Consider the following 23,149-nt stretch of genomic DNA (forward strand, 5'->3'; position numbering starts at 1 on the left):
TGAATGAACTGTGTTCCGTACTGGCCACCAAACCTCAGGAAAGATACATTGCACTTGATAACAGTCCAGTGCTGCGTCCAGCAGCGCGGTTCAATTCCCGTACCAGCCTCCCCGAACAGGCGCCGGAATGTGGCGACTAGGGGCTTTTAACAGTAACTTCATTTGAAGCCTACTTGTGACAATAAGCAATTTTCATTTCATTTCATTTCTCTCCTGGTCACCGGGATCCTGAAGCACCGCCTCTGTTACGTCATCAAGGTGGTCCCTCAGCCGCTCCGCTAAACAAAGATGGCGGCCGTGGAACTGGTCCTGACACCGGATAAAAGCTCCGCAGCTGCAAACGCGGGATTTTTTAATTAAAAAAAATATATGTTTATTCAGAATTTTGCAACAAAAATTTTCAACCATTCAAACCCCCTCCCCCGTAACAAAAAAGAAAAGAAAAGTCTCAGAGCAAGACATAAACATATCAATCCAACATAATACAGAACTTTGTACAATGGGTTCCTCCCGCACATATTGACTTTCCCATGTTTATGTTTTTCCTTTCTCAAGTGCCGCTAGGAAAAACCCCTTTCCCCGCCCACCCTTCTACCCCCCCCCCCCCCCTCTCCCTCCCTGGGTTGCTGCTGCTGCTGACCGACCTTCATCTAGATAGTCTATCCGCGAGATAGTCTAGGAACGGTTGCCACCGCCTGAAGAACCGCTGCGCAGACCCTCTCAAGGCAAACTTTATCCTCTCCAGCTTGATGAACCCTGCCATGTCGTTTATCCAGGTTTCCACACTGGGGGGCTTCGCGTCTTTCCACATTAGCAAGATCCTCTGCCGGGCTACCAGGGACACAAAGGCCAGAATGCCGGCCTCTTTCGCCTCCTGCACTCCCGGCTCGTCCGCCACTCCAAATAGTGCGAGCCCCCAACTTGGCTTGACCTGGACTTTCACCACCTTAGACATAGTCCTCGCAACACCCCTCCAGAACCCATCCAGTGCCGGGCACGACCAGAACATATGGGTGTGATTAGCCGGGCTTCCTGAGCACCTCCCACATCTGTCCTCCACCCCAAAGAACCTACTCAGCCTCGCCCCTGTCATATGCGCTCTGTGAATAACCTTAAACTGTATCAGGCTGAGCCTGGCACACGAGGAAGAGGAATTAACCCTACTTAGGGCATCAGCCCACAGACCCTCTTCAATCTCCTCCCCCAACTCCTCCTCCCATTTGCCCTTCAACTCCTCTACCAGAGCCTCCTCCTCTTCTTTCATCTCCTGATATATCGCCAAAACCCTGCCTTCTCCAACCCATAGAACCGAAATCACCCTGTCCTGAATCCCCTGTGCCGGGAGCAGCGGGAATTCCCTCACCTGTCGCCTCACAAACGCCCTCACTTGCATGTACTGAAAGTGTTTCCCGGGGGTAGCCCAAACTTCTTCTCCAGTGCCCCTCAGCTCACAAACGTCCCATCGATGAACAGGTCCCCCATTCTTCTAATCCCTGCCCGATGCCAGCTCTGAAACGCAAACGCGGGATTTGCAGGGTCTTATTCCGGCCTTATGACCAGCAGGGAGTGTTAATGACGCCTTCATTCCCTCCCCATCCCGACTCCCGGCTCCATTCCTCCCTCCACCTCACCGACTCTCACCGCCCCAAACAACCGATCCCGCACCTGCAGACCTCCTAGCAAAGTGACACTGCCCATGCTCCAGATACTGCCCAGCATTGTGTCTGAGCACTGGGCTCCTGTGGAGTGAATAGGGCACATTCACAGCCGCATGGAATGTTGGGTAAGAGCTGCACCATTGAAACTGCAAACAGAAAATACAAAATAACTTGGTTGCCAATTGTTAAAAATAATCAAACAAATTATTGTCAATGGATATTCAGCTATTCTCCATTTCTCAAAATGATTAAATGCTGCTCTTTTAAAAAATCAAATTTTTTTTAGAGTACCCAATTCATCTTTTCCATTTAAGGGGCAATTTAGCATGGCCAATCCACCTAACCTGCACATCTTTGGTTTGTGGGGGCGAAACCCACGCAAACACGGGGAGAAAGTGCAAACTCCCCACGGACAGTGACCCAGAGCCGGGATCGAACCTGGGACCTCAGCGCCGTGAGGCTGCAGGGCTAATCCAGGGCTAATCCACTGTACCACCGTGCTTCCCTAAATGCTGCTCTCCTGTGCAACAATGCAGAACTTAAGATTTTTTTCCCCCAATGAGTCCTTCCTCTCTCCTCCCCAGAAAATGCAAACTCTTGCTGGGTTCAATCCCAGAATCAGTTATTCCTCCATCTTCTTCCCTCCTGCTTGTGATACTGAATGTTCAATGTTTTCCAGAATGATCCAGCACAGATGGAAATCACCCACACATCATGTCTGCACTGACTCTGGACAAGAGCTACCACTTCTTCTGGTTAAATTCCATTTGCCACTGTTCTGCCCCCATATGACCAGCCCATCTGTATCATCCCATAATTTAAGGCTTTTGTCCTCGCGAGTTACCACGCCAACAATTTTCCATCTGCAAACTTATCGATCATACTTTCACATATTTCAAGTCTTTGATTTTATATACCATTATTATTGGCGACTGACGATGTATCAGGATCTCCATCAGCACCTGAACCTGTGTTTCCTTCCTGTGAGACAAGCGAGAGCTTTAATAGCTCTGGAGAATCAATGCTGAAAAAGCTGGTCTTCTGGTCAAGGCTAATAACTGGATACTGCCTTGCCTGTCTCTGAATTTACCCCACTCCTGTTCACTCCCCACTTATGTTAAAAGCTTTGACTGTAATTACTGGGGAGACTTTTCTGCCCATCAGTCACTATCGTGACAATGTGCCCATCAAATTGCATCATTAGGGCGGATCGGTAGCACAGTGGTTGCTTCACAGTGTCAGGGTTCTGGGTTCGATTCCGGCTTGGGTCACTGTCTGTGCGGAGTCAGCACGTTCTGCCCAAAAGACATGCTTGTTCGGCAAATTGGTCATTCTGAATTCACCCGAACAGGCGCCGGAGTGTGGTGACTAGGGGATTTATTATTTTTAAAAAATATATTTTTATTCTACATTTTCACATTTTCCTTCAAAGATTTACACCCCACCCACAAACAGTAAACGGTAACAAATACAAAATCAATCCCCTTAACAATACCAACGATCCCACCCTCCCACCACCCCAAACAACGGCCCACCTGTCAATATATGCATCCAATAAACCAAACCCTCCCACGGTGGAAACAAAAAACAAAAGAGAAAAAGAAAAAGGAGTCCGGGACCGCCCATGGTCACCATTTACCTATAGAGTCCACTCCCCCCCCCCCCCACCCCCCCCCCCCACTCAACACCATCCAGCCTCTGAAAGAGTACCGTACATGATACCCAAGAGTTGTACCCCCCCCCCCCCCCTCCACCCCCCTCGCCAAAGTCTCCAGCTCCTCCCGTCCACTGCCTCTTGTAAAACCCCTCCCCCCAACCTCAGTTCCTTCCCCCCAACTTTCCACCCCGGCTAGACCACTCGGACCCTGTTCTGCCAGGCTCCGATGGCCGCAGCCCCTCCCCCCACCTCACTCTTGTTCACTGGCCGGCTTAAACCGGCCAGCGTGGAGGCCCCCGCCTGGGTCCCTTTCCCCCTTGCCCAGAGCCCTAGGAAAGCCCAGAGATCCCCTTTCAGCACACAAACCCCGCATATCCACCTGCACCACAAAGAGCCCTCATTTCGAGTGAAAGTCCCATCACTTCCCTTGTCCAAATATATACAACATTGGCTCCTTTATCCCCTCCACCCGCGCGCAGTGAAACAAAAAAGAAGAAAATACAGTCATGAGGTTACATCGGCACATGACCATTCCTCAATTTGTCAGTTCTGCCACAGTCCTTCTGCCTTCACAAATTCCTTCGCTGCTTCCGCCATTCCAAAATAAAAGTCCCTGAGCTTATAAGTCACCCTCAGCTTCGCTGGATATACAATGCCGCACTGCACCTTGCTAATGTACAGTGCCCTCTTCACCCGGTAAAGGCAGCCCGCCTCCTCTCCAGCTCCACTTAAAGTCCTGGTATACACGTATACCAGCTCCAGCCCACTGCACCACCCGCTTATGCTTGGCCCAACTCAGGACCTTCTCCTTCACACTGTACCTACGGAAGCACAGAGTCACTGCCCTTGGCGGCTCACTCGCCTTTGGTACAGGCCTCCACGACCGATGAGCCCGTTCCAGTTCATATCGGGAGGGATCCTCCCCCTCCCCCAATAGTTTTGCCAGCATCGTGGCAAAATACTCAGTCGGCTTCGATCCTTCAACTCCTTCGGGCAGCCCCACAATCCTCAAATTCTGTCGCCTGGATTTGTTTTCCAGGTCTTCCATTTTTCCTCGCAGATCCTTGTTAATGTCCATCACCTTCCGCATCTCCTTCCCCATCGAGGCAAGTTGATCACCGTGCTGCAATAACGTCTCTTCCACTTCCTTCAGCGCCTCCCCTTGCTCTCGCGCCACTGCGCTCGCCACCGCCGTCATCACCGGAGAAATCACCTCCTCCACCAGCGCACTCAAAACCTCCCTTATCTCCTTCCTCACCGTCTCCATGCATTTCGCAAACTGCGCAAACTGCTTTTCGAATTCCGCAGCCATCACCTTAGTTATTCCTTCAGCTCTGGGGCTCAGAAGGGAAGGGGGGAGAATAGAAAAGCAATAGTTGTAGGAGATTCAATGGTTAGGGGAATAGATAGGAGATTCTGTGGTCGCGAGCGAGACTCCCGGAAGGTATGTTGCCTCCCGGGTGCCAGGGCCAGGGATGTCTCGGATCGTGTCTTCAGTATCCTTAAGGGGGAGGGTGAGCAGCCAGAAGTCGTGGTGCACATTGGTACCAACGACATAGGTAGGAAAAGGGGTGTGGAGGTAATAAACAAGTTTAGGGAGTTAGGCTGGAAGTTAAAAGTCAGGACAGACAGAGTTGTCATCTCTGGTTTGTTGCCGGTGCCACGTGATAGCGAGGCTAGGAATAGGGAGAGAGTGCAGTTGAACACGTGGCTGCAGGAATGGTGTAGGAGGGAGGGCTTCAGGTATTTGGATAATTGGAGCGCATTCTGGGGAAGGTGGGACCTGTACAAGCAGGACGGGTTGCATCTGAACCAGAGGGGCACCAATATCCTGGGAGGGAGGTTTTCTAGTACTCTTCGGGAGGGTTTAAACTAATTTGGCAGGGGAATGGGAACCGGATTTGTAGTCCAGCAACTAAGGTAGCCGATATTCAGGACGCCAAAGCGTGTAATGAGGCAGTGGGGAAGGGAACACTGACAAAGGAGAGTACTTGCAGGCACGGAGATGGGTTGACGTGTGTATACTTCAACGCAAGAAGCATCAGGAATAAGGTGGGTGAACTTAAGGCATGGATCGGTACTTGGGACTATGATGTGGTGGCCATCACGGAAACTTGGATAGAAGAGGGGCAGAAATGGTTGTTGGAGGTCCCTGGTTATAGATGTTTCAATAAGATTAGGGAGGGTGGTAAAAGAGGTGGAGGGGTGGCATTATTAATTAGAGATAGTATAACAGCTGCAGAAAGGCAGTTCGAGGAGTATCACCCTATTGAGGTAGTATGGGTTGAAGTCAGAAATAGGAAAGGAGCAGTCACCTTGTTAGGAGTTTTCTATAGGCCCCCCAATAGCAGCAGAGATGTGGAGGAACAGATTGGGAAACAGATTTTGGAAAGGTGCAGAAGTCATAGGGTAGTAGTCATGGGCGACTTTAACTTCCCAAATATTGAGTGGAAACTCTTCAGATCAAATAGTTTGGATGGGGTGGTGTTTGTGCAGTGTGTCCAGGAAGATTTTCTAACACAGTATGTAGATTGTCCGACCAGAGGAGGGGCAATATTGGATTTAGTACTGGGTAATGAGCCAGGGCAAGTGATAGATTTGTTAGTGGGGGAGCATTTTGGAGAGAGTGACCACAATTCTGTGACTTTCACTTTAGTAATGGAGAGGGATAGGTACGTGCAACAGGGCAAGGTTTACAATTGGGGGAAGGGTAAATACGATGTTGTCAGACAAGAATTGAAGTGCATAAGTTGGGAACATAGGCTGGCAGGGAAGGACACAAGTGAAATGTGGAACTTGTTCAAGGAACAGGTGCTACGTGTCCTTGATATGCATGTCCCTGTCAGGCAGGGAAGAGATGGTCGAGTGAGGGAACCATGGTTGACAAGAGAGGTTGAATGTCTTGTTAAGAGGAAAAAGGTGACTTATGTAAGGCTGAGGAAACAAGGTTCAGACAGGGCATTGGAGGGATACAAGATAGCCAGGAGGGAACTGAAGAAAGGGATTAGGAGAGCTAAGAGAGGGCATGAACAATCTTTGGCGGGTAGGATCAAGGAAAACCCCAAGGCCTTTTACACATATGTGAGAAATATGAGAATGACTAGAGCGAGGGTAGGTCCGATCAAGGACAGTAGCGGGAGATTGTGCATTGAGTCTGAAGAGATAGGAGAGGTCTTGAACGAGTACTTTTCTTCTGTATTCACAAATGAGAGGGGCGATATTGTTGGAGAGGACAGTGTGAAACAGATTGGTAAGCTCGAGGAAATACTTGTTAGGAAGGAAGATGTGTTGGGCATTTTGAAAAACTTGAGGATAGACAAGTCCCCCGGGCCTGACGGGATATATCCAAGGATTCTATGGGAAGCAAGAGATGAAATTGCAGAGCCGTTGGCAATGATCTTTTCGTCCTCACTGTCAACAGGGGTGGTACCAGGGGATTGGAGAGTGGCGAATGCCGTGCCCCTGTTCAAAAAAGGGACTAGGGATAACCCTGGGAATTACAGGCCAGTTAGTCTTACTTCGGTGGTAGGCAAAGTAATGGAAAGGGTACTGAAGGATAGGATTTCTGAGCATCTGGAAAGACACTGCTTGATTAGGGATAGTCAGCACGGATTTGTGAGGGGTAGGTCTTGCCTTACAAATCTTATTGAATTCTTTGAGGAGGTGACCAAGCATGTGGATGAAGGTAAAGCAGTGGATGTAGTGTACATGGATTTTAGTAAGGCATTTGATAAGGTTCCCCATGGTAGGCTTATGCAGAAAGTAAGGAGGCATGGGATAGTGGGAAATTTGGCCAGTTGGATAACGAACTGGCTAACCGATAGAAGTCAGAGAGTGGTGGTGGATGGCAAATATTCAGCCTGGATCCCAGTTACCAGTGGCGTACCGCAGTGATCAGTTCTGGGTCCTCTGCTGTTTGTGATTTTCATTAATGACTTGGATGAGGGGGTTGAAGGGTGGGTCACTAAATTTGCAGACGATACGAAGATTGGTGGAGTTGTGGGTAGTAAGGAGGGCTGTTGTCGGCTGCAAAGAGACATAGATAGGATGCAGAGCTGGGCTGAGAAGTGGCAGATGGAGTTTAACCCTGAAAAGTGTGAGGTTGTCCATTTTGGAAGGACAAATATGAATGCGGAATACAGGGTTAACGTTAGAGTTCTTGGCAATGTGGAGGAGCAGAGAGATCTTGGGGTCTATGTTCATACATCTTTGAAAGTTGCCACTCAAGCGGATAGAGCTGTGAAGAAGGCCTATGGTGTGCTCGCGTTCATTAACAGAGGGATTGAATTTAAGAGCCGTGAGGTGATGATGCAGCTGTACAAAACTTTGGTAAGGCCACATTTGGAGTACTGTGTACAGTTCTGGTCGCCTCATTTTAGGAAGGATGTGGAAGCTTTGGAAAAGGTGCAAAGAAGATTTACCAGGATGTTGCCTGGAATGGAGAGTAGGTCTTACGAGGAAAGGTTGAGGGTGCTAGGCCTTTTCTCATTAGAACGGAGAAGGATGAGGGGCGACTTGATGGAGGTTTATAAGATGATCAGGGGAATAGATAGAGTAGACAGTCAGAGACTTTTTCCCCAGGTGGAACAAACCATTACAAGGGGACATAAATTTAAGGTGAAAGGTGGAAGATATAGGAGGGATATCAGAGGTAGGTTCTTTACCCAGAGAGTAGTGGGGGCATGGAATGCACTGCCTGTGGAAGTAGTTGAGTCGGAAACATTAGGGACCTTCAAGCAGCTATTGGATAGGTATATGGATTACAGTAAAATGATAGTGTAGATTTATTTGTTCTCAAGGGCAGCACGGTAGCATTGTGGATAGCACAATTGCTTCACAGCTCCAGGGTCCCAGGTTCGATTCCGGCTTGGGTCACTGTCTGTGCGGAGTCTGCACGTCCTCCCCGTGTGTGCGTGGGTTTCCTCCGGGTGCTCCGGTTTCCTCCCACAGTCCAAAGATGTGCGGGTTAGGTGAATTGGCCAATGATAAATTGCCCTTAATGTCCAAATTGCCCTTGGTGTTGGGTGGAAGTGTTGAGTTTGGGTAGGGTGCTCTTTCCAAGAGCCGGTGCAGACTCAAAGGGCCGAATGGCCTCCTTCTGCACTGTAAATTCAATGTTAATCTATGATTAATCTAGGACAAAGGTTCGGCACAACATCGTGGGCCGAAGGGCCTGTTCTGTGCTGTATTTTTCTATGTTCTATGTAAGCACTGTGGCCTCCCCTGGTACTCCAGCCTCCATTTTCTTGACAGACCCCGCGGTGACCTTTCCACTCCCCAACGGACTTTCAGCCGCTTTTTTCACGGCCGTTTATTGGCTGGTCTTCGACATTCCCCTCCTCTGTACTGTCTCCCGACTTTTACTGCCTTCGCTGGCCCTAGGACCGGGCGTTAACCCCCGACAATGCCGTTCCCGAACGGGAGCCCTCCAACGCGCGGCTGCCTCCCGCCCGCCGTCAATGGAAGTCTGACTAGGGGATTTTAAAAGTAATTTCATTGCAGTGATAATGTAAGCCTACTTGTGACAATAATAAAGATTATTATACTTTTGAGTTCCAACACCTCAATGAAGTGGCGGAGAGGGATCTCTGCCAAAGATATGCACGTTGAGCAACAGCTTCTCCAATCGCAGAAAGACCACAAGAGAAACCCATGACTCGGCGTAGATATCATCCTCGAAATGAGGAACAGCCAGCAACATAACAACAGAGGAGGAGCAGGTCATGAAGGTAGGACAGTTAATTGGACTTTCTGCATTTGAGCAGTTCAGTTGGAATTCCATCCTTGCTGGGTGTTTTTCTGCTTGCTCAACAATCAATGGCCTTTTCCGGCTCAAATGATGAGGATTCCTCGTCCAACTCAACCATGACAGGAAGCTGCAGAAGAGTCAAACAGAGACTGGGAGATGCCCGTCTCACAGGGGTACAGCTCACTGTTGTGTTCAACCCAGCTGTTTACTTCTGTCAGTGAGAACTTAACAATCTGATGATTTCAGGACACCAACTTTGGTGAAAGCAGAACCAAGTGTCCTGTTAATCCCATCAAATACATAACAGATAGATTTCCATTGTCATAGGCAGTTTGGAATTCTTGATGTCGGCTGATCCCGTGTTTATTACACAGTATCTGCCTGTCTTTTGCTGCTTTCACATGAGGCAGTGTTCTCAGTGTTGGTTTTATGTTGTACATCAGGTTGGTTTTGCTTTTTGCTTCAATGACAGATGTCATCTCTGCTGAGTGGCTCTCAAACCACTCTGTGTTGTGGGTTCCACCTTTACCAAATGTTGCTGCTGCTGTGTCAGAAACGATTCAACTCAGCGACTTCCAAACTTCATCAATAACAATGTTGATTGATGAAGCTTTATTGATGTGTCTGTGAAATACTTTACTGTTTTGTTCAATGTGCTGTGATAATATAATGGAGCTCCCAATGTGAAGAACGTATATGTCAGAGAGAATTGTCAGCAAGGATTAATCAGCATGTTACAATTGGAGATGTTCATCAATGGAACCTTTCAGACACGGAATTGTAGATTTTACATCATAGAGCAATTTAGGATTCAAATAGAAGTTAATAATTTTACTGTACGCTAGTTTCTGTTGCGAGTTCTTGAATGAAGGGGAAAGATCCCAGATGGTGTTTGAAACAGGGACATTGCAACCCCAAAAATCAGGGAGGTATCCAGAACATTACAGTTCCGTCTGTTATTGGGTTGTTAATTTCACCAGAAACAAACCAAATATTATCAGACTAACAATCCTGGATGTGTGTAACAGCAACAATAACAACATAATCCAATCCCTGCAGTTACTTGTGAACTCTCTGGTATGCCCGCAGATTGGATGACCGAGTGAATCCCTTCCGACACACAGAGCGGGTGAACGGCCTCTCCCCAGTGTGAACGCGCTTGTGTACGTTGAGATCAGATGAAGATCTGAAACTCTTTCCACAGGAGGTGCAGCTGAACGGCTTCTCCTCAGTGTGAACTCGCCGGTGTGACCAAAGGCCGGATGACTGAGTGAATCTCTTTCCACAGACGGAGCAGATGAATGGTCTCTCCCCAGTGTGAACATGTTGGTGTGCAGTGAGGTCGAAAGACTGCCTGAATCTCTTTCCACAGTGATTGCAGCCGAACGGCCTCTCTTCAGTGTGAATTCGCTGGTGTAACACGAGGCTGGCTGACTGCGTGAATTCCTTTCCATACACAGAGGAGGTGAATGGTCTCTCCTCAGTGTGAATTCTCTAGTGTGTCAGCAGGGCCGATAATTGAGTAAATCCCTTCCCACAGACAGAGCAGTTGAATGGTCTCTCCCCAGTGTGAATTCGCTGGTCTGCAGTGAGGGTGGATGACTGCTTGAACATCTTTTCACAATGAGTGCATCTGGACGGTCTCTCCTCAGTGTGAATTCGCTGGTGTGACACAAGGCTCTCTGCCTTTGTAAATCCTTTCCCACACACAGAGCAGACAAACGGCTTCTCCCCAGTGTGACTGCGTTGATGGATTTCCAGCAGCATGGTTAATAGAATCCTTTACCACAATCTTCACATTTTCACAATCTTTCTGTGATGGTGGTCCCAGTGAGACTGCGTCGATGGATTTCCAGCCGGGATGGATAATTGAATCTCTTGCCGCGATCATCAGATTTCCACAGTTTCTCCATGGAGCTGGTGTCCTTGTGACTCTCCAGGTTGGACAATCATTGAAGCCTCGTCCATACAACACGTGTATGGTTTGTCCTCACTGTGAATGGTGTGATGTTTTTTAAGGCTGTGTAACTGGTTAAAGTTCTTTCCACAGTCATTTCACTGGAACACTCTCACTCGGATGTGTGTGTGGGTCTCGGTGTTTTTACAGTCACACTGATGTTTGAAATCTTCTCCCACAGACAGAACTGAGAAACATTTCTCCTGCCACATTCAAAGGTCGATGATATTCAGGTCCTGAAGAATGTATCTGATTTTGACGTGATGTTTGATTTGATTTTCTGTCTGTAAATCCTCACCTAATCTCCTGGAAAATGATTTGAAAACAGTGCTGACTGTGAGTACAGGATAGAAATTGAGAACAGACAATTCTAGTTTCTGTGTAATATCCTTTTCCCAACCTGTCAATCCCAGTCTTTGTCTCTCAGAGTGTGAACCCTGTCCAAGATGGCAGCGGCTGGTTGCCTGGGTAACCCGGGCCACCGGGGCGGAAACCCCGTCTCCCTGATCCGCCCCGACTCCCACTCGCAAGTTGGCGGCCTGTGAGCCCGCTCCCTCCGGGCCTGTCACTGTGGGCTAAACAAGCCTCTTATTCGGGGCCTCAGGCCTACCCCAGAAGTTGATAAAAGTTCCCAGTGCAGCCACGGTTTCCATTCCTACACTGTGCCCAAAATCTCCTCCTGAACCATCCGCTCCTCCTCACTCTCTCACCATGACTGACACTGAGCATGCTCAGAGCACACACCCACACTGCACCTGCGCATTGACCTCCTGCATTCATTGATAGGGAACTTTCTGCAGCGCCGGGGATTCAGGGTGACTCAGCCGCCATAGAAAGCAATTAGTAAACAGGAAGATTCTTTTTCCCAGTCAGCAAAACAGAAGATCCACGGATAAGCAAGATGCTGGGCATGAAGCACAATGAGAGGTTCGGTTACTTTATTTAATACAGAAGCACATTATTCTGATAAGATATCACTTAGACATAGACAGCACGCAGGCTGATCTCCAGTATGTACAGTATTTACAACACCTGGGACACGGTAAATCATCTCATGAAACCAGTGATAGATTTGTTTTCTGTTCATAATTGTGACTGGGTCACACTCACGATTCATGCAAAATGCAACTCCCCAGGATCATTGACCAATTCCCTCCAGATTTGTTTTCGCTCCAAGAATCTTGACATTTGCCTTAGTCTTTATCCAGCCATGTATGTTCAGCTCACACTGCCCGACAACCAGCCTCTCCTGCACTGGGGCACAGGGTTTCCATTATATCGAGAGGGAGCAATCTGCCTCTCCTGCATTGGTGCACTGCATTTCCCTTATATCACAGTGACATAGGAAGGTGACAGCACAGAGTGAAGGGACTCAACAAATTGTATCTGTGCCAACTTTCTGCAACAGTCACAATCCCCTGTCATTGGCCCTGAACTCTGCAGATATTTTTCTCCTCAAAAGATACGGACAGATGAGCAAGGAGCTGGAGTTGGCTATTCAGCCCAGTCTGCGCCACCATTTAATAAGGTCATGGCTGATCTGATAGTCACAGATAGTTGTCCAATTATTTTCACGGCATCAACTGAATCTGCCTCCACCACATTTTCGAGCAGTGCATTCATGATCCCACATGCAGCACAGAATGTTTTTCTTCTCATCAGCATTGCTTCTTTTTATAATCACTTTAAATGAATGCCCTGTGTTTATAATCTTGCTCGAAATATGACTTACTAGGACAAACGTCTATTGCAGATCCTTAGGTTTTTCAAAAAATATTTTTTATTCTCCTTTTTCATTTTCTCCCAAATTTGCACCCACCAACAATAAACAATAAGCAGTAACGAAGATAATGTTGATCCCCAAATCAACAACAACAATACCATCCTCCCACCAACCCACATACCGTTTCCCCCCCCCCCCCCCCCCCCCCCCCCCCCCAATACAGAACAAAGAAAAGTACAGCACAGGAACAGACCCTTCGGCCCTCCAAGCCCGTGCCGACTATGCTGCCCGTCTAAACTAAAATCTTCTACACTTCCGGGGTCCGTATCCCTCTATTCCCATCCTATTCATGTATTTGTCAAGATGCCCCTTCAACGTCACTATCGCCCCTGCTTCCACCACCTCCTCTGGCAGCGAGTTCCAGGCACCCACTACCCTCTGTGTAAAGAACTTGCCTGTATGTCTCCTCTAAACCTTGCCCCTCGCACCTTAAACCTATGTCCCCTCGTAATTGACCCCTCTACCCTGGGAAAAAGTCTCTGACTATCCACTCTGTCTATGCCCCTCATAATTTTGTAGCCCTCTATCAATGTTCGATGTTATCCAATTCTTGAAAGTGCATAATGAATAACGCCCATGAATTTTTGAACCCCTCCATCCTTCCCCTCAGTTCAAACTTAACCTTCTCAAGAGTCAAGAATTCCAACAGGTTCCCCCCCCCGCCACGCCAGGGCACAGGGTGGAGAGGTGATCTGCCTTCGGGCGATCAGCGAGACGAAGGCTACAACAGCTGCCTGCGCACCTGTTTCCAACCCCGGCTGGTCCAACACCCCGAATATGGCCTCCCGAGGGCCCACGCCCAGTTTCACATGCACCACTTTAGAGATTACCCTAAAAACCTCCTTCCAATAATCCTGCAGCTTTGGACAGGACCAAAACATATGAACGTGATTTGCGCCCCCACCCACACACCACCTCGGGGCACAAGAGATTCAATGCTTTTGCTTTTTCAAAGCTTTTCTCTTGCTCAGTGCAAACATTCCCATTGCATTTTTCTCCTTGTAACCTGTCTTAGATTCCTCTTCATCTCCCCATCAAGCTCAGGGGAATTAGCATCATCTGTAATAGCAGGTTGTAATTATTCAAGGCTGGTTCCCTGTATTGCAAACAATCTCATACTGATCACTGGACGGTTAAAACACTGGATGGTTAAAACTGCTCACAGTCCCGCAGGGATAGGTTTACTTGAATTTCGGCAAAACTGTGGACCTAACCACAGTAATAGTCAAGTTGGTTAGTGTGAGGAAAAATTTCCATCTGATTGGACTGGAAGTGTCTGCGAGTGTGTGGGTGCTTCTGTGTGTCTGTGAGTGTGTGGGTGCTTCTGTGTGTGGGTGCTTGTGTGTATAAGTGTGATGGGAAACCTGCAAACTACATAATTGCAGTTGGATCAAACCTAGGACCTCGATGCCGTGAGGCAGCAGTGCTAACCACTGCACCACCGTGCTACCTTTGAATGGTAACAGTATTAACCTCCTCCCTGTCCTGTCCTCGTTATTGTAATGGGGAACAATACTTGTTTTAATGGTGCCATTTCCTGTCTGCCAGTTATTCCTTGATAATAATAATCTATTGTCAGAAGTATGAAGTTACTGCGAAAAGCTCCAAGTCGACACATTCAGGCGCCTGTTCGGATAAGCTGGTACGGAAATTGAACACACACTGCTGGCCTTATTCTGCATGACAAACCAGCTGTCTAGCCCACTGAGCTAAACCAGCCCTTGAAGTCAGTCTTTGAATGTTTGTAGATTGAACCATCTTGTTGCCACATTTCAGCAACAAATGTTGAAATGTTTGCTCCACACCCACAGGGTTTCACCTGTCTAAAGCCACAGAAAGGTCCCGTTTCCTCCTCGGGTTTGAGACAAATCAGGGTAGCACAGTGATTTGAGACAAAAGGCGGCACGGTAGCACAGTGGTTAGCACTGTTACTTCACAGCACCAGGGTCGAGATTAGGTCACTGTCTGTGCACACTCTGCACGTTCTCCCTGTGTCTGCGTGGGTTTCCTCCAGGTGCTCCGGTTCCCTCCCACAAGTCCTGAAAGACATGCTCATGAGGTGAATTGGACATGCTGAATTCTCCCTCTGTGAACCTGAAGAGGTGCCGGAATGTGGAGACTAGCGGCTTTTCACAGTAACTTTGTCGTAGTGTTAATGTCAGCCTACTTGTGACAATAAACATTATTCAAAAAATCAGCTTTCAAAATGATTCAAACTTTCAGCCAATGAGGGACATCTGGGCTCAGCCCCGCCTCTCATTCATACGGATTGGTTGGAGGACCAGCCGTTCCAGTTTGGTCCTCCAGCCCGCAACTCTTCCTATTGGTCCATACCTGCCGTCAATCAATCCCCAGGCATTATGAGCCGGAGCAAACCCTTCACAATCATTGTTAGCTCTCTGGTTTGCAGCTGTGGGGCTTCTCCCTCCCTCCCGGGAACAGGCCCAGGTTAACGGGCACCATCCTGCTTCAGACACTGGAAGATGGTTCACATCAGAGGATGGGGAGGGGGGATAATAAATAAGAGCTGACACTTTGCACTCAAATCAATGAGGACTCTGATCTCTGGAAAGAAATGAAACCCTGGGAGGTGGGCGGGGAGGATTCACAAATATCCGCTAGAGGCCCCAAACCCTCAATAAGACCCATTGATTTTATTGTCAGTCTGCAGAGAGGAGCTGGAGAACTGAACCCAGGCAGAGGAGAGGGAGGGAGAAAACTGGGAGTGGAGGAAAGAAATGGTGCAGATGGTGAGATGGATTTGGTTCTCATTACAGAAAGAAGGCAGAGTGTGTGAGATGAGAATTTACAGCTTTGGGTAATTGGAAGAAAACATTGAAAGTGGAATTGACTGACCCGAAATTTGTACAAGGTATTCAAGAGGAAAATTTGCAGATGACAAACTCAAACCAAACATCACATTGAGGGGTAACAGTTATTCGATTCATTAGGACTGGAAAAACATTGGCCTCTGAATGTGGAAGGAGCAATGTTAAGTCTATTCTGCCCATGGGAAAAGATTTCAAATATTATTGTGACTGGAAACGTGCCGATACACACACCCAAGTGAGAGTGTTCCAGTGAACTGACTGTGAAAAGAGCTTCACCCAGTTACACAGCCGGCAGAAAGATCACACATAGGGTAAGTCAGTGGGAAATATTTGGCAGATAAAGTATAATTTTTGAAAAAAAGTGAAGTTGTCCCCTGTGTTGGGAAGAATAATAATTTAAATAGAGATTGCAGAATACCACAGTAGAGAAGGATCTGTGTGTCCTTGTACACGAACCACAAGTGTATTTATTACCTCACACTTCTCCAGATTGATCTCCATTTGCTTCTTTGCTGCCCAGCTGATCAGTCTACCGATATCTTCCTGTAGTCTACAACGTTATTCCTCACTGTCAACCACGAGACTGCAAATATCTTAACCATGTCCCTTTCTTAAAGTCTAAATCATTCATATATAACACACAAAGCATAGAATCTTGTCCTGAACAATCCAGAACTCCGCTGGAAACAGTCTTCCAGTCACAAAAATACCACTGGACCATTCCCCTTTGCATACGGTGGCACAATGATTAGCACTGCAGCCTCACGGAGTTGAAGTCCCAGGTTCGATCCCGGCTCTGGGTCACTCTCCGTGTGGAGTTTGCACATTTTCCCCGTGTTTGCGTGGGTTTCGCCCCCACAACCCAAAGATGCACAGTCTAGGTGTATTGGCCACACTAAATTGTCCCTGAATTGTAAAAAAATGAATTGGGTACTCTAAATTTATATAAAAAAAGAATAAAACAAATAAAGATACATCAGATACTCACCAATCAGTTTTTTCCATTATCCTGAAGTGACCTTATTTTTATTGGGAGTTAACTGAAGTGTGTTCCTAACCCCTCATTATCTAAATTTCCATTTCCCACTTTTCTGTCCATCTAACCCAGTCCATGGCTTTCTCCCTCATTGTCTAAAACACATGAGCAACTTTTGTATAATCCTGGTGCATACATTTCAGTCTAAATCATTGATATATACCGGAAAACTGTGGAGCCCCACTGGAAACAGACGTCCAGGCATCATTCAGTCTTGGATGTAACTAACAGCAGCAACAACAGCTGAATCCAAACCCTGCTGTTGCCTGTGAACTTGCTGATGTCTGTGCAGGTTGTTTGACTGAGTGAATCTCCTCTCCCGCAGGGAGCAGTTACACAGCCTCTCCCCAGTACCGCTCCCACGTGTGGGCCACACGGTAACACAGTGGTTAGCACTGTTGCTTCAAGGCTCCAGGGTCCCAGGTTGGATTCCCGGCTTAGGTCACTGTCTGTACGGAGTCTGCACATTGTCCCAGTGTCTGTGTGGGGTTTCCTCCGGGTGCTCCGATTTCCACAGTCCAAAAATGTGTAGATTAGGTGGATTGGCCATGCTAAATTGCCCGTAAGTGTCCAAAAAGGTTAGATGGGGTTATGGGTTAGGTTGGAGGTATGGGTTTAAGTAAGGTACTCTTTGCAAGGGCCGGTGCACTCGATGGGCCAAATGCCCTCTTTCTGCACTGTAAATTCTATGATTCGGTTTCCGTGTGAACTCGCTGGTGTTTCTGCAGATTCGGTTTACTTTTAAATCTCTTTTCACAGTCAGAACATTTAAAAGGTTTCTGATCAGTGTGAACAAGTTGGTGTGAAGTCAGGTGGGATGACAGAGTGAACTTCTTGTCACACACGGGGCAAGTGTACGGTCTCTGCCCAGTGTGAGCTCGCTGGTGTTGCAGAAGCTGGAAAGAACAAGTGAATCCCTTCCCACACACGGAGCAGGTGAACGGCCTCTCCCCAGTGTGAGTGCGTTGATGTTTCAGTAAATCCTTTCTGCTTTTAAAGTTCTTCTCACAGTCAGCACATTTAAACGGTCTCTGGTCAGAGTGAACCTGATGGTGAGTCCGAAGATTTGATAAAGAATTAAATCCTTTCCCACACACGGAGCAGGTGAATGGCCTCTCCCCAGTGTGAGTGCTTTGGTGTTTCAGTAAATCCTTTCTGCTTTTAAAGCTCTTCTCAGTCAGCACATTTAAAAGGTCTCTGATCAGTATGAACAAGTTGGTGTTTCAGGAGATTGGGTGACTGAGTGAATCCCTTCCCACATGGAGCAGATGAATGGCCTGTCCCCAGTGTGAGTGCGTTGGTGTGTCAGTAAACCATTTCTTCTTTTAAAGCTCTTCTCACAGTCAGCACATTTAAACGGTCTCTGGTCAGTATGAACATGCCGGTGTGTGTCGAGGTTGGATAATTTAGTGAATTCCTTCCCACACACGGAGCAGGTTAATGGCCTTTCCCCAGTGTGAATACGTCGGTGAGTTTCCAATTCAGATGGGTAATTGAATCCCATTCCACAGTACCCACATTTCCACGGTTTCTCCATGGTTATTGACAGGTTATCAGGTGTAGGTGGGATGCAGATTTGCGGTCACTATCAGATCAGCCGTGATGTTATTAAATGGTGGAACAGGCTCACGGGGCTGAATGTCCCATTGCTGCTTCTTGACTCCTTTGGTGCGAATGTCCTTGTCTCTCCAACTTGGATCATCAGTTGAAGCCTGAGTACGGTGTCTCCCTGATGTAAATGCTGCAATTTAATTTCATGCTGTATGATTGGTTAAACCTCAGTTCCAGCTAACTGTGGAAAATTACTCAGATGTCTGTGTCTCGGTGCTTTTCCAATCACAGTGATTTTTGAATATTTTCCACAAAGACAAAACAGACAAACATTTCTCCTTCCACGTTGAAAGGCCGGTCCTGATGAATCAAGTGACTGTGTCAGATCTTGACATGATGTTTGCATCTGCAAATATTCTGTAAAAGGAGATTATGTTGAATTACTGTGAATATATAAGACACAAACAGGCCATTCTGTCACAGATTCTGCTGCTGTCCATACCCGGCACACATCTCCGACTGTCACACCTATCAAATCTCAGCCTTTCAGCTGATTTTCGGTTCCATTTTCTCTCATGTGCTTGTCCAGTTTCCTTTTGAAAACATCTCAGCACTTTCCTCAACTCCTTTCCATGGTAATGAGTTGCACATTCTAAACAAGTGAGTGAATAAATTATTTTGTATTGCCTCATTGGATTTATTCGTAACTATCTTGTATTCATGACTCGTTGTTTGTTGATGGTCCCTGGGTTTGGACTCTCTCACATCGCCCTTCTCCAAACTACTGATAATGTTAAATATTTATATTAGGTCACTGCTGAATTCCTTATTTTCGATAGAAAAAAGGCCCCACTCCATTTAATCTTTCCTGAGAGCTGTAATATCATGTTTCAAAATTCATCACAGTCAATGCAGGATAGAAACCGCAAAGAGACAAACCTTTCTGTTGGATTGAGTTTGTTCTGTGTAAATTCTCCACTTCTAACCCCCTGTAAAAGGAGTTTACAAAAACCATCAGTCAGTCCAGGATAGAAATTCTGAAAGAGATAATTCTAGTTTCTCTGGCATATTTTTCCCTCTCCTGTTCCCCCAAAACTGTAAATCCCCGTCCCACACACTCTCCCTCCTCCCTGGGCATTTATTTTCTCCACTCCATTTTCTCCCTTCCTCTCCTCTGCCTGGGTTCAGTTCGCCAGCTCCTGTCTGCAGACTGACAATAAAATCAATGTGTTGTATTGGACGTTTGGGGCCTCCAGTGGGTGTTTGTGAATCCTCCCCGCCCACCTGCCAGGGCTTCCTTCCTTGCCAGAGATCAGAGTTCTCATTGATTTGAGTGCAAAGTGGAAGCTCTTATTTCTTGTCCCCCTCCTCTGATGTGAACCATCCTCCAGTGGCTGAAACAGGATGGTTCCCGTTAACCTGGGCCTGTTCTCGGGAGGGAGGGAGAAGCCCCGCAGCTGCAAACCAGGGAGCTGACAATGATTGTGAAGCCATGATGTGGAGATGCCGGCGTTGGACTGGGGTGAGTACAGTAAAAGGTCTCACAACACCAGGTTACAGTCCAACGGGTTTGTTTCAAATCACTAGTTTTCAGAGCACTGCTCCTTCCTCAGGTGAATAACCAGGTGTCATTCACCTGAGGAAGGAGCAGTGCTCTGAAAACTAGTGATTTGAAACAAACCCGTTGGACTTTAACCTGGTGTAAGATTTCTTGCAATGATTGTGAAGGGTTTGCTCCAGCTCCCAATGCCCGGGGACAGATTGACGGCAGGTTCGGACCAATGGGAAGAGCTGGAGGACCAACCGAGTGCGGCTTGTCCTCCAACCAATCAGAGTGAATGGGAGGTGGAGCAAAGCCGGGTTCTCGCTCAATGCGCATGCGCACGGTCGCATATTTCGTCCACCCGGGCCTGTCTGCGGGAAAAGCCCGAGCAGCTTTCGCCGGTTCAACTGCTGTATCCAAGTTTCGCATTCGGGGCTTGGGGCCTGCGCAGGGTGTTTATGAAGCCTCCCGACCCATCCGCCGGCTCCATCCCTCCCTCATGCCTCACCGCGCGGGATATGACCGACTGAGCATTTCCACCGGACCGCCGGAAACCTGAGTTGTCATCGGCACTGCGCATGCTCCAACTCACGTGGGAGACCGTGGTTGAGCCCCGCCCCTCATGCGCTCCGATTGCTTGGAGGACCAGCTGCTCCGCTCGGTCCTCCAGACCTGCCCCTCTCGTCCTATTGGTCCAGAGCTGCCGTCAATCATCCACTGGGCATTGTGAGCCGGAGCATGCGCAGTGCCGAAGCTGGAATCGGTCGGGAGGTTTTACTGAAACCCGGTGGAGGCTCCAAACCCCAATAAGAAGTTTCCGGGCCCGGGTTTGCATCGAGCGGCGGGACAGCTGCGGCCTGCTCCCGGTGACAGGCCTGAGTTAACGGCCGCCGTCTTTCTCGAGGCTGCAAACCCGCAGGGGGCAAAACAACATTGATAAGAGTTTGTTGTGAAACCAATGGGATGTAAAACAGGAGGTCAGGGTTACAGTCAACAACAACAACTTCTATTTATATAACACCGTTAACATCATAAATCATCCCAGTCAACTTCACAGCAACATTATAAAACAAAGTGAGACACCTAGAAACAACAGGAGGTATTAGGGCAGGTGACCAAAAACTTGGTCAAAGAGGTGAGTTTTAAAGAGTCTGAAAGGAGGTGAGTGAGGTGGAGACGGGGAGGTTTCGGGAGGGAATTCAGTGCTTGGGGCTGAGGGAACTTAAAACCATGGTGGAGTAATTAGAGTTGGGAGTGTACAAGAGTCCAGGATCAGAACTGTACAGATATCTCAGGGGGTTGTGGAGCTGGAGGAGATGACAAGACACAGGGAGAGATGAGGCCATGGAGGGATTTGAAAACAGGCTGAGAATTGACTGGGAGAGAATGCAAATCTCGGAGCACAGGGATCATAGGGGAAAGGAACTTGCTGTGTATTAAGACATGGGTAGCAGACTTTTGGATGGCTTTAGGTTTACAGAGGTAGAATGTGGGAGAGCAGCCAGGTGTGTAATGGAATTGTCGAATCGGGAGGTGACAAAGGCATGACCGAGGTTTCAGCCCCAGGCGCGCAGACACAGGATAGAGGCTGGATAATGTAACGTAGGTGGAAACAGGCAGTCTTAATGATAGCACAGACATGAGTCCAAAGATGTGCAGGTTAGGTGGATTGGCCAAGTTCGGCACGTACGGGCACGGCCTCAACCGAGACCTTGGATTCATGTTGCATTACATTCACCCCCCACCATCTGGCCTGGGCTTGCAAAATCCTACCAGCTGTGCTGGCTTGAGACAATTAACATCTCTTTAACCTGTGATTATCCCTCTCTCCAGTGACACAGTCTGGACCTGTAAAGATACAATTACCTGCAAAGACTCGCATTCAAAGTACCATCTTGCATCAGTGACTTTGTCTAGAGATGTGGTTGTGGAACCCACCTCCTTATTCACCTGAGGAAGGAGCTGCGCTCCGAAAGCTAGTGATTCGACACAAACCTGTTGGACTTTAACCTGGTGTTGCAAGACTTCTTACTGTGCCCACCCCAGTCCAATGCCGGCATCTCCACATCTAGACTAGTGAAGCAGAGAACCAGGCTGAAGCTCTGGGGAACGGGGTTCCACACGGCAGATCAACTCAGCAACTCAATTCAAGGGCAATTCAGGATGGGTGTAAATGAATAATGAAAATGTCAATCATGTAACTTTTCCACACACGGAAATGAATGGAGTTTGATAATGTTTCTGTGCGGTTTTAAACCGAGGGCCTTTAAGCAAACATGATAATCACTACACCACAGAAACAGGGAACAGCGCTTAGTGCACTGACCGAGAATAGTAAACAGTGCATCCTTATTGCACTGAAGAACCTTCTATTGTGGGAGTACAATTTGACTGAAAATTAGGCACTTGGCGGAGAAATTAGAATCATAAAATGGCACAGCACATTAGAAAACCATTCACAACTAACATGTGTGAACTCTGACTGCGATTCCTGCCAGTCTCCATCACAGTATTTTGCAGGGTATCATTTGGAACTTTGCGGGTGTAAGATAATGCAATCGCTTAACTATTGAACAATAAATACCAATGATACAACTTATCTGCAAATTTAGATGAGTAACATCAGTAATGTTTTGAATAATAATAATATGGGACATTTGGTGTGTGAGGGGAACGTGATAATCAGTACACTGAAAAAACAGCTGATTGGCAATGAGCCCATTGGACTGGAGTTTGGAAAATATGTTGTGTTATCTGTAAAAATGATAAAAGTCGAATAAAAATATAGATTGAAAAAGAGCAAATCAATTAGTCTCAATGTCCTTCTCTCTGTGATCTTGAAGTTTCTCTATTCCGATTATTCTTCCAATTTGCTTTTGAAAAAGGAGTTTCTGCAGAATTCTTGCTCAGTTTGATTTAATGAGAACGTTCCCCTGCTCCAATGACCAGAAGATTTGGACACGAAGATGGTGTAGTTTACGATATAAACATTATGTAATCATGCAATTGGTTTCATATTGAATTTACAAAAGTGTATTTTTTTGCTGAAGCATCTTGTCATTATTTCTGAGTTGATAACAGAATCTAATTACATTTGATCTACATCCTGTTTACAGAGTCTGTCTATTAGTAAAGCTTAACAAAGCCCTCTGGCGACCACTTTGTTGAAGTAGTTTACTTTATTAGATTTCAAATGAATTATGAAATGTAGAAATGTCCGTCCAGCAAATATTTCTTCTCATTCAGTAATAACATCATTCTTACTTTCCTTCGAAAAACATCAAACAATTTTACTCAGTATTTATTGCATTACTCAAAACTTGATATTATTTGATATTTATGTCCTCATCTGAAATTGAGACTCTCTGAAATATACAACATTGA

General features: G+C 47.2%; 2 long non-coding RNA genes across 2 annotated transcripts; one reads left to right on the plus strand and one right to left on the minus strand.

Annotated features, from left to right (window-relative positions):
* Nucleotides 1-12,962: 12,962 nt before the first annotated feature.
* Nucleotides 12,963-20,331, minus strand: LOC140419423 (uncharacterized). Its single transcript, XR_011945776.1, has 4 exons — nucleotides 20,274-20,331; nucleotides 19,162-19,211; nucleotides 16,624-18,639; nucleotides 12,963-16,541 (listed from the first exon to the last, which is right to left on the minus strand). It is a non-coding gene; the product is annotated as an uncharacterized lncRNA (long non-coding RNA).
* Nucleotides 20,105-22,573, plus strand: LOC140419422 (uncharacterized). The gene is made up of 2 exons (XR_011945775.1): nucleotides 20,105-20,900; nucleotides 21,599-22,573. It is a non-coding gene; the product is annotated as an uncharacterized lncRNA (long non-coding RNA).
* Nucleotides 22,574-23,149: the final 576 nt, after the last annotated feature.

Source organism: Scyliorhinus torazame, chromosome 5 (genome assembly GCF_047496885.1).
Source record: "Scyliorhinus torazame isolate Kashiwa2021f chromosome 5, sScyTor2.1, whole genome shotgun sequence".
NCBI lineage: Eukaryota > Metazoa > Chordata > Chondrichthyes > Carcharhiniformes > Scyliorhinidae > Scyliorhinus > Scyliorhinus torazame.